This window comes from Pteropus medius, unplaced genomic scaffold (genome assembly GCF_902729225.1).
Source record: "Pteropus medius unplaced genomic scaffold, Ma_sr-lr_union100, whole genome shotgun sequence".
Taxonomy (NCBI): domain Eukaryota; kingdom Metazoa; phylum Chordata; class Mammalia; order Chiroptera; family Pteropodidae; genus Pteropus; species Pteropus medius.
In genome coordinates this window covers 4,434,585-4,446,942 of record NW_024340692.1, presented here as the reverse complement: position 1 = coordinate 4,446,942, position 12,358 = coordinate 4,434,585, and the positions used below count along the sequence as shown (strand labels likewise).

Sequence of the window (12,358 nt, the reverse complement as noted above, 5' to 3'; positions counted from 1 at the left end):
ATATGAGAAAGCCTATTTCTTTTCTTTTAAATTTAAAGCACCAAGAACTGTTAAGAAAATGCCATCCTAACGAATGCAAAATGTGATGGGTAGAAAACAATGACAGGAAAGCTTAAGCCTTTTAAATAGGATGTGGGTTTGGGCCCTAAGTAAATTTTAGCTGCATCTAAATTTTATTTCCCTACGAGAACTGTAGCTGGTAAGTGGTAGTATAGAAGTGTTACCAAACCTAAAGTGTCTAGTTTCTTAAAATGCTTCTCAAGGGATTTCTAAAATTATTTTTTTATCCTTTAGCCAATACGTTTTTTAATATGTCGATAGTAATAGGCCAAGCCTTCTGATGTGAACTGATATTTCAATATTTTTATTGTACCAGAACTACTTCACCAGAATTGTCTAATTTTAATCATTAACATTCACCCAAATTCCCATAAATGTAAATATGACATTGTGAAAATTGATAAAAGTTAAGTTTTGTTTCATTCTTCATTGAACTCCCCCCAAAAGTACTACCTACTGTGTGTCACACACTCTTAAGTGCTGGGCATACACCATGAACAAGCACAGATACTTCTCATTTAAAACAGAATGAAAATATGAAAAAAGCATCAGAATATTAAATATATACATAATAATACATAGCTCATATTCCTTTAAATGAAGGACTCACAAGCAGTAATAAATCAAGAAAAGCTTTAAGTAGGTAAACATTGAGAAGAAATTTTTGAAAGAGATACACATTCCGTTGAAAGCACTTAGAACATTCCCAATGCAAATGTCCTACAAGGAGTTCAAGAGACTAAATCATACCTCAGCAACACGCAGAGAAGTCCAAGTGGTGCAAAAAGAGAAACTGGCAAGGGAGAGGGAAGGCTTGGGGAAATGTCCTGAAGCTTCTCATCCTGACTTTGAGTTTGATATGATGTATACTGGGAGCTACTATAGGTTGCTGAGCAAGAAAGGGGTAAAGATGATTCTTTAAAATGTTCTTGCTTGCTACAAAGTAGATGACAATAGAAAGAGGCTGGAGGTCACTGTTTTGCTCCCTACATGACCCATTTCTGGATGAGACTGGTAACTATGAAAAGGCAAAGAAGAATCCCGCTAAGTACACAAAGGAATAACTGTCAGGTGTTAGTCATAAAACGTGCACAGGAAAAAGTGGAGAAAGATGTATTTAAGAAATTCCAAGACACTAAATAGGAGAGATGAAGGTATCATCGAGCAACCATTTCTTGTGCACCTCTTCTAAGCCCTGTAAGGCTTTGCAACTCCAAGTGTGGTCCAGGACCCAGCAGCATCGGCTTCACCTGGGAGCTTGTTAGAAAAAACTCAGCCCCTCCCCAGACCTGCTAAATCAGAATCCGCATTTTAACAAGATCCCCAGGTGATTCTTATGCACAGTCAATTTTGAGAAACTACAGATACAGAGGATACTAGACTATAGAAACTTAAAATCAAATAGGGAAGACAGACGTATAATAGATAAATTATAATTAATATTAAAAGATACCTTTTTATTCGTATTAAATGATAGTACCAACAAGCAAAGAGGAAGTGGTTACCATGGTGGGAGTTGCTTAGAAAAGAAATGAAAAGTAGAGAGAAAATGGAAAAGCATTGATGTTTTAGTGTTAGTGTTTGTTTGTTTTTTTTTTAAAAAAGGTACAAACTTAGCTCTTGATATCTTTAAGTTTTGGCAGTTTCAATTTGATAGTCTGTAGAATGGTCGATACCCTGTAAACAAAAAGTCAGGGCAAAACAGGTGGTAGTTTAAACCTCCAGAGAACAAAAGGCCAGGATCCCTGGGAGCAGCAGTTCCAGATGGGAGGGGGAGGAGGAGGAGGGAGGGTTGGGCTCATCAGAGCCACTTGGAGAGTTTTTCTCAACTACAGAGAGCTGTACTCCTCTGTAGCCATGTTTGATGCACCCCTACCCCTCAGTCACCCTTCTTAGTGGGGATGCCAGCAAATATATAGTAAGACAGGAATTAAAGGAGTAATGAGAAAGGTGTAAGGAGAAAATACAATTTCCAAAACAACTGAAGCAAGAGGGAAGGGGACAGGAGATCTAAATGAATTGAGGCAGGAGCTTGACTTACATTCTCTCATTTAATCCAGGTTACTATCCCCATTTTACAGATGAGAAACGGGCTCAAAGAAGTTCAGCAACTTGCCCTGAATCACAGATCTAGTCAAGCTGCCAAGGCAATATTCCAGCCCATCTGTTCTCCAGTCTTGGCCTTTGTGTGATCCCACACCACCTCTAGGTGGAGCAGGGGGCTTGCAGAGCGCAGGCAGAACAGCTTATAATTAGAAAAAGATGCTGGAAGTAAAAGCGACCCAGCACTCTTCTACCTCTGTCTTTGGACTTGAAAGTATTCTTAGCTTCAAATTTCCTAACAACCTCCCTCTACTCCACCCCATTCCCTAGCTTGTCCCCTCCACCAGCCCATTCTGTTTAACTCCTTCTAGTCCTAATGGACTCAACTCAAAAATCTCCTCTGGAAAGCCTTCTGTAGCATAATTTCTTATTTACCGTCTTTCTGATTAATCTTTAAACTCCTTAGAAGTAGGCACTGTCTTTGTGATCAGTGCCTGACATTTAGCAGGCACTCAATGAAATTATTCTCAATAAATATTTGTTGAATAAATGAGAAGTTAAATGAAAAATACTGACAAGGATTCCCTCATTCTTTAGGCTGAGAAAACAGATGACACATGAAGGTATTTATATTTGTTTTGACTTTGTAAATTTTTCATCATGTACTTAACTCTTTGAAAGCACTGACATTCGTCATTGACTACAAATACATTCATTGTAACCATTTTAATGGAAATCATTCTAAATGAGATTTGATACTTATTCCCCAAATTTAGTAATGCTAATCCTTTCCTTCACATATTTTGCATATAATGTACATCACTCTACACCCTAATACACCTTAAAATTATTGGTATGAACAGCAATTATTGAACTGTTTTCTCACATGTGATATTTTAAGCCTCCCGATGGCGAAATTAGCAAGAATATGGGGAAGATAATGTGCATTAATCAAAGAGCTAGTTCAATCAGAGATGTCATAAATCTGATCTAGACCTAGCTTCCCTTAGAAATCAATAAGCATTTGGAACTTTGGCCCTTAGGAGGGGAAAAATCAAGATGTACTAGTTTGTGAGGCAGTGATTGGTTACACTACTGAACTGGTTTACCAATGAGGAGAGAGTTCTCAGACACAAGCGGTAGGAGAAGCATTGTTGAGGCTGGATGGTCATCAGAGTAGCTGGAAAGAAGCTAGGCCAGTATAGGGATTGATAGATAGTTAACCTGCGTGTGCTGTTGGTGTCTGTACTAAAGATTGCTTTAGCTGTGTGCTGTTCCAGTGGAATTTTTTACATCACTGTATGACCTCTCTCTAATCACCTCTCAGACACTTGATTTGCTTCTTTCTTACATTTCCACATCCAGTTTGTTAAGACTTCTCTTATTCCACATGTTTGTGAGCCATGTTCCTCTTTACTCTTCTGTGTGTATGTGTGTTTGTGCATGTGTGCCTTTTTTCCTTCTTCATCTTCATACACTTTCTTGTATATTCTTTCTCATTATTCTGCATGTTCTCACTTTCTGAGTTAAATATCTAAGAGGCGTGGCTTGGAAAGTGGAATGATCCCTTTTCTGGTGAACAGGCCTACTAATGCAATAATGTCTTTAATTATCTTTGTGCTTTTGATTCTTTTAAGGGTGGAGAAATGATTAGCAATTGTCAAAGGTTAGGAATTGTAAAAGCAAGGAGGATGGAATGACTGACTATAAAGTGGTAGCACCAGGGAAATATTTATGATAATGGAGTAGTTCTTTATCTTGATTGTGGTAGCGCTTGCAGGAATCTACACATATGATAAAATGGCATAGAACTATACATACCCATTGTACCAATGTCAGTTTCCTAGTTTTGTCATTGTACTATATAGTTAATTTAGATGTAACAATTGGGGGAAATGAGTCAAGGGTACACAGGAATGTTCTGTTTTATTTTTTCAAATTCTTATGAATTTGTAATTATTTCAAAATAAAAAGTGAAAAAATGGATTTGTACATTGAAGGATCAAGGGAAGGTAATTGGTAAGGAAAATCTGATTGTATTTATAAATATTAGGAAGTTATTAGGAAGAAAGCTACCAGAGAGAGAAACCAATATTTGTAGTGTTTTCTCAACTCTGTGTGTGTGTGTGTGTGTGTGTGTGTGTGTTTTAACACATGGCCTCTACAATGCTTTCTTTACCTACATCACCATGAATATCTCTCTAGTGCTACCACTTTACAGTCCCTCTATCACCCTCCACCTTTCAATTCCCGATCCTTCGCAATCGCTAATCATTTCTCCATCCCTATAATTTTGTCCATTCAAATTTTGTCATTTCGTTCCATTATGTATGGAATCATATAGTATGTAACCTTTTCAGATAGACTTTTCTCACTCACCTTAATGGCTTTTGCTATTTATTTAAGTTATTCTGTGTATCAATAGTACATTGCTTTTTGTATCTGAGTAGATTCCATGGTATCTACGTACACAGTTTAAGCATTACCTATTGAGGGATATTTTGGTTGGATCTAGATTTTTGCAATTTGAATAAAACTTCTATGAATATTTATATACAATTTTCGTGTAGATGTAAGTTTTCATTCTTCTGGGATACATACCCAGGAGTGTAATTACTGAGTCATATGATAGTTGTATACTTAGTTGTTATTTTTTTTAGGCGAGGCAACCCTTGGTTGACCTCACAGATCGCAAGGACCTTGTCAGCTTACAATCCCTTATTTTTTTATTTTTTTACACTTCACCTACAGCACCTGGTCTTCCTAGGTGGTCTCCCATCCAAGTACTAACCAGGCCCAACCCTGCTTAGCTTCCGAGATCAGACCGGATTGGGCTTGTTCAGAGTAGCATGGCCATATACATATACTTAGGTTTTTAAGAAACTGCAAACTGCGTTCTAGAGTGTTATGCCATTTATATCCTACCAACAATTAATGTAGAGAAATCTGGTTTTTTGCACCTTCGCCACCATTTGGAATTGTCACTACATTTTCTTTTCACTGTTCTAATAGGTGCGCTATTAAACATCTTTTCACAACTTATTTACTATCTGTATATCATCTTTCGTGAAATGTCTCTTCATGTCCTTTGCCCATTTTCTAATAGGGCTGGTTTTTTGCTGCGGAATTTTGAGCATTCTTTACATATTCTAGGTAAGAAACTTTTGTCAGGTATGATTTGTGAATATTTTCTCCCAATCTATGGCTTGTCTTGTCATCTTCTTTACAGGATCTTTCACAGACTAAAAGTTGTTAAATGTGATGAAGTCCAACTTATTATTCTTTTCTTTTATAGATTATGTGATTATTGTCATGTCATCTCCAAGCCCTAGGTACCAAAGATTTTTCTATATTTTCTTCTGAGTCTTATAGTATAATCTATTATATTTAAATCTATGATTCATTTTGAAGTGTTTTTCTTTTTCTCTTAAAGTTGAGATTCAAACGGAGATTCTTTCCCCACCTCCCATGGATAGCCAGCACCTATACTGAAAAACTATCCTCTTATTGAGTTGCTTTTTTACCTTCGTCAAAGATTACTGTGTCATACTTTTGTGGGCTTTTTTGTTCAGTTGATCACTGTGTCTTTCTGTCTGAGCCATAGTCAGTTACCAAAGTACTATACACTGTCTTGAAGCTCTGTAATAAATTATAAAATCAGGTAGAGTGATTCCTTCCACTTTATTCTTGTTTATCAGTTTTTTTTCTGGCTATTTTAATTCTTTGCTTTTCCATAAAATTTTAGAATAAGCTTGTCAATATCTATTTTTAAAATCTTTCTGAGATTTAGATAGAAATTATATCAAGCTTGTATATTAATTTGTGGAAATTAATATATCTCTACTAAGTTGAGTCTTCTTATCTGTGAACTAATCCGTGTCTCTCTACTAATTCAGACAGTCTTTAATTTCTTTCATCAGAATTTTGCAGTTTTCAGCCTACAAGCTCCATATATGGTTTGTTAGATTTACAGCTAAGTATTTGATTTTTTTTGAGCTATTGTAGTTTAAGTTCAGTGTCCATATGTTAATTGCTAGTATACAAAATTTGTTTTTTATGTTTATCTTGTATTTTGAGACCTTGCCGAAGTCACTTAATAGTTTTAGGAAGTTTGTTTTTTTTTTTTCTTTACAGATTTCGTGGGATCTCCTACATAAGCAACCATGTTATCTGCAAATATGGACAAAGAACACATTTTATATGATTTCAGTTGTTTTACATTTTTTTAAAGATTGTTTTATGGTCCAGAATATGATCTATCTTGTATATGTTCGTAAATGCTTAAAAAGACTATATGTTCTACTTTCGTTGGGTGGAATAGTCAATAAATGTCAGTTATATCTGGCTGGTCGATAGTACTGTTCAGTTATTCTGTATTCATTATTGTCCTATCAATTGTTAAGAGAGAGATGTTGAAGTCTCCAAATATAGTTGTAGATTTTTTTAATTTTCTTTCAGTTCTATCAGTTTCTGTTCCAGGTATTTTATACCTCTTTGGTGTATATTCATTTTAGATTGCTCTGTTTTCTTGATGGATGGACCTTTTTATCATTATTTAATGTTTCTCTCTGTCTCTGGTAATTCGTTTTGCTTAGAAGTCTACTTTACTTGTTTAATATAACTATTCCTGTTTTCTTTTAATAAATGTTTTCATGATGTGACTTTTGCCATCTTTTTACTAATATGTTTTTATAGAAAAGTGTGTTTCTTATAGACAGCAGTTAGTTTGGTCATATTTCTTAATCTATGCTGCCCATCTCTGTCTTTTAATTGATGTATTTAGAGCATTTACATTAATGTAATTATTGATATGTTAGGGCTTAGTTCTGGCATTTTTTCTGTTTGTTCCCTTTATTTATTTCCTCTTCCCTTCCTTCCCTACTTTTTTTATAATTCCATTTTTATTTATCTATAGTGCTTTTGAGTGTATTTCTTTGTATTTTTTTTTAGTTGTTGCTTTAGTTATTACATTATACATACATAACTTATAGCCTACTTTTGTTGACATATTACTAGTTTGAGTGACATGTAGAAAACTTACCTCCTTTTAAGTCTCTTTAATCTCCACCGATTGTAATATGATTGCCTTAAATATTTCCCTTACATACAGTAAGAACTACTTTAGACAGGGTTATCATTTTTGCTTCAGCCATCAAACATGATTTATAATACTTAAAGGAAGCAGTAAAGTCTATTGTATTTACCCATATTTTTCCTCTTTCCATTGTTCTTTCTTCCTTTCTTATGTTCCAAGTTTCCTTCTTTTATCACGGAGGTAGGATCACAATTTTTTCCAATGTGTTTAGTTAAAGTAGTTTGGTAATTGTCTAAAATTTTTCTCTCTTGTTAGGCTGCCCCTCTCCTGATTCATTGGCTAGAGAGAGCAGGCTTTTCTTGCGTTTTCTTTTGTTCGTGTCTGTTCGTGTTCCCAGTTGCTGGCTTCTCCAGCATCTAGTCCAAGATGTATGAAGCAAAAAGAAAATCCAGCAGGGAACTCACCACTGTGTCATACCTTAGATTCCAAGGTCCCTAGCCAGTTTGTATTCTATTCACCTTTCAGAGACTTCTCATATTTGTTTTATGTGTAACATCCAGTGGACCTAATTTTCTCCTTCCTTTTGTCACCAAGCCTCTGAGGAAAAAAATAGTTTACTTAAAAATAGTTTTCCTCCCTTTCATCATTTGCATCTCAACTTCATCTTCAGTGAAGTTTGACTCCATCAGGGCAAGGGCTTTGTTTTCTTCATGACCGTGTCTCAAGGATACAGTGTCTAGCCAGCCTTTGGTGAACACTTCCTGTCACTACATTATCCTAGTAACTTTCTTTACTTTATATTCTCAATGCACCACCCCAGTATAAAAACTCATTACCTCATGCACGAATTTAGGTATTGGTTTTGTTTTATGCTTTTCTCCTTGTGCCTTTCTCCATACCATCATCCCCCTAAGAAATGTCCTTCAGTTATTCCCTGCTTGCTCATTTTTTTTTTCTTCCCTTAAAAATCAAACCTAGTTACACCTCTTAGTTCTCATCTTCTTAGCCTCGGCATCCTAAAGTCCTGCATTCACTACTTTCTGAGTACTCATTTGTAAATTAACATATTGTCTCAGTTAAAAATGCTTTGAGCTTTAATTAAAACTCTGCTATAGTGGCTTATGCAAAGGAGATAGATGCTGATATTGCAGCTGGATGACTTCAGAGCGAATGTCTTTTCAATTTACTAGGCCTTTTCCTCATGCTGGCTGGTCTACTCAGGAGCAGGTGATTGCTCTTCTGGAAACCACATCTGAATCTTAGGTAAGAAGAAAGGGCATAGAATGAAGGAATAGGCTAACCAAGTCCATTTCTTTTTATTTAGAAAAGAAAGCCCTCTCAAAAGTCACACCCAGCAGATTTCTTATTTTGTCTCTTTGGACAGAATTCTGTTACAAATCCACTCCTAGGTGGAAACTACAAATGAGAAAGGGGTTGTGAATAGAAATTCAGTTAGCCAAACAATGATACCTGCCACACATATACATAAATATCTATATAATCAATTCAAGTAAATCTTATGTCTCCCTAATTAGTTTGGAAGGTCTTTGAGAGCAGATATCTAATCAGAGGAATTTCATACTTCACACTGGATGATTGTTAGGGTCCTCCTAATTTCATATATTTCTGCTAAAAACAACAAATAAAAGTGTTAAATAGAGACTTTAAGCCAAAAATAATTACTTCGGAATTTTTAGTGAGTTCAGCTTCTTCTGAAATTAAAAACTCTTTCAGTCAGAGAGAAGAATTTCTTTCATCTCTTTTTCTTTTTTATAGGAAGTAGAGCATACAAATTATAGTAGGAACAGAAGTGAAGATCTAAGAAGTCTATTGGAAGATTAGATGTAGTAACTAACACATGAACCCGAGAAACCAAGCATGTCCAGCTGTCAAAATAGGTCTGCATAGGGCAAGTTTACAGGATGTCTAGGGGAAGTTGTGCCTCCATTCAGCTACCACCTCTGTGGGTCATCTGCCAAGCATCTGGTGTTGGTCCTGTGGCAATTGTTGTTCAATAGGATCAGGAGTTGGGAAGAAAAGCAAGATGTGGATTGGAGGAGAATGAGGACAAGCCAGACCCTTCTGATCCTTTACCTCTGTCTCTTTGTGCATCTAACCACAGTGAACTTTAGAGTAATAGCTGCTGATTTACTTCCACCTTCCAAATATTCTTTTGGCCAACTCTAATTTGCACCATCCAGGGAAGTGGATTTGGGGAAATGTAGCCCAGCTTAATCAAGTTGACAGAGACAGAATAAACCATCATTCTAAGTAAACTATACAAATGGAAGTTGAATCTCTGACCAGTAGAGTAGTAAAATGATTATATTGCCTGGAGGGCTAGGATTATGTTTTAGTCCAATTCTTCTGTACCCTTTGTCCTAGCCAATAATTTGATTTTTAAGTCACACGTTGTCTTCATTGATCTCCCTGTGCAAGCTAGTTTTCCTCTGCCTTGATACCTGTCTCCCTGAAGGAAAAGGAATCCTTTCTTTGGATTTAGGCTATAATGCCCTGCCCATACAGTCTTGTTTTTTCAACTTTTTCTGGTTTTCTCTCTCTCTCGCTCTCTCGTTTCTTGTATTTCTGTTGGCATTCTTCTCCTGTTTCTCTATTCTGGGTACGACTCTTGTACATTCTTTGGTACATATCCAGCTTCTCTCCTGCCTAAGCATGTTTATGAACCATAACTTCCATCTAATAATTTATCTTCGGGTGATGTAGTTCTCCTATTTTTGTTTTAACTAACCAGTATATATTCAACTGCAGATATTTATTGAACATCCAAGATATCATCCTATTTTCCATATGGGCTCAAAGTATAAAAATATTTATAAAACAAGACAAGAAATAAAAAATACCAATATACAGCAACAAATAAACAGCTTTCAGAATTCAGAGAGAGGAATTAAGTTTGGCTTCTGTATGGGACCTTTATTGACCTTTCCAATCAAGGAACTTTGTATAAGATTTCCAGATCTTTATAGTATTGCCTTAGTGTTTATGTTGTAAGTTAGCTATGAACAGTAAAATTGTTTTAGTACATTGAATTCAAGCAATATTAAATAAACAGTATTACAAAAAGCTATATAAATATATTTGTAAAGGAAGATATAATTAATAATTTTAAATAATATAAAAATAGAAGAGACACTAATTGTGAAAATATAAATATAGGACTAAGAAAACTAGGCTATGATTTTATTTCCACTGACTATTCAGAAATTATTTTTATTTTTGTGGTGTTTCAGGGACATGAACTTCTGGGGCTCAGAGTCACTTAGTGTTGCATGCATTTACTCAAGCTTACTTTTCTCATCATGAAATTTGTAATTTAATGGTATGAGTAAGCAATAGTTAGTGGTTTTGAAGCGGGCGTCCCCAACCCCCTGGTGGCAGATTGCTACTGGGCCACTACCAGTCCTTGGCCTGTTAGGAGTCGGTTTGCACAGCAAGAGGTGAGCGGCAGGTGATCGAGCAAAGCTTCATCAGTATTTGCAGCTGCTCCCATCGCTGGCATCACTACCTCAGCTCCACCTCAGATCATCAGACATTAGATTCTCATAGGAGCACCGCTCCCGCATGCCAAAAACGGTTGGAGACCGCTATTTTAGAGCATTCTATCTATATTCAATATCATCACTGATGAATGCCAGAACAATTCTTTGAGGACTATGCAGATATATATAATTTTATCTTTTTAATGCGGTTATACATTTCTTCTTTGTATAAAAGTTAAATACCATAAACTACTTAGACTGTTACTTTAATTTCACAGTAGTATATATGAACGGAGAAGGGAAATATGACCATGTTTTTTATGAAGTTCAGGTGTGGATTCACACATAGCAAAGAGAATTGTCCTGCTAGCTGCGTGGCTGAGGAAATGATCATAAATGTTATGCAGGAGCAATGCTGAGAAGCTGTCATGTGTTTTCTTTGCTGATATTTTATGTAAAGGAAAAAATAAGATGTAGAATTATTTCTGAAGGATGCAAAACTCAGCTTCCCATTCAGTCTAGTCTCTTCAGTCCAGCATAGATTGGTCAAGCCTCTCAAGTTCAATTCAGTGTCTTTACTCAGCCCTACTTCTTGCCTCCTGGTTAGGGTAGAACAAAAAGAGAGACAAAGATATACTCAATTTTTATGTCTATTTCCTGTTCTAATTTACTATTAATATGGTACCATTAAGCTTTCAAGGAATTTTTTTCTATTCCAAGGTACCTTACAAAAGCTAGAAAAGCTGCATTAAAAAAAAAGTCTTTTTTTTATTGTGATAAAATGTAACATAAAATTCACCTTTTTAAACTTTTTTTGGGGGGGGGCCTACAGCACCCAGTATTCCTAGGAGGTCTCCCATCCAAATACTAACCAGACCTGACCCTGCTTAGCTTCCAAGATCAGACGAGATTGGGCGTGTTTAGGGTGGCATGGCCTTTTTAACCTTTTTTAAGTGTACAATTCAGTGACATTAAGTACACTTACATTGTTGTGCAACCATTACCACCATTCATCTTCAGAACTCTTTCCTCATCCTAAAATGAACACTTCTTATCCTAACTTAATAATAGGAGGATAAGATCATTGGGATAGAGAAGAAATTAGGCGGGGGGTGGGAATAGAATATTCTATGTGTCAAATATATCCCTAATGGAAAGAGAGAGTAAGCAGGAGAAACTTGACCATGGTTAACAGTCTACCTCCGGGCCTCATGAAGAGATATGTATAGAGAACAGCTCAGGTAATGCACGCTGTTCCTTGCTGTGGCATTGTATATTTGATCCCCTGGATTTAACCCTTGGATCTGTTGCACTGGGTTGAATCTCAGGTAAGCTCGTAGTATTTGTTTAAGCCTTATAGCCTCAAACCTCATGACATTTTTTTAAAAGCCCTATAGCCTCAAACTTGGCCATTCTAAGAGCCATGAAAACTTTTCTGTAGAGTTGAGAAAAAATTCGAGAAGATAAAGCCAAAAAAAGAGTGATTAAAAAAAAAAAAGAAGAAGCATTTCTCTTGAAAGCGTAACATAGAGTAACTAGTCTAAGACATTTACACACTTTTGGTCTTCTTAATCTTGGGTCCCACTCTCAATTCTCCTTGGTCTTCTAGTCAGGGTAGAGGGTAGGAGAATGAGACTCTAGGCCTTCTTACTACACCTGCTATACTGAAGGGGATGGTATCATGCGACCCAAAATAATAGGATGTTCCAAGAGAAAGAAA

General features: G+C 36.1%; 2 pseudogenes; both read right to left on the bottom strand.

The window, feature by feature from the left end:
• Nucleotides 1-4,845: 4,845 nt before the first annotated feature.
• Nucleotides 4,846-4,964, bottom strand: LOC120592860 (uncharacterized; annotated as a pseudogene).
• A 6,497-nt stretch (nt 4,965-11,461) lies between these two features.
• Nucleotides 11,462-11,580, bottom strand: LOC120597637 (uncharacterized; annotated as a pseudogene).
• Nucleotides 11,581-12,358: the final 778 nt, after the last annotated feature.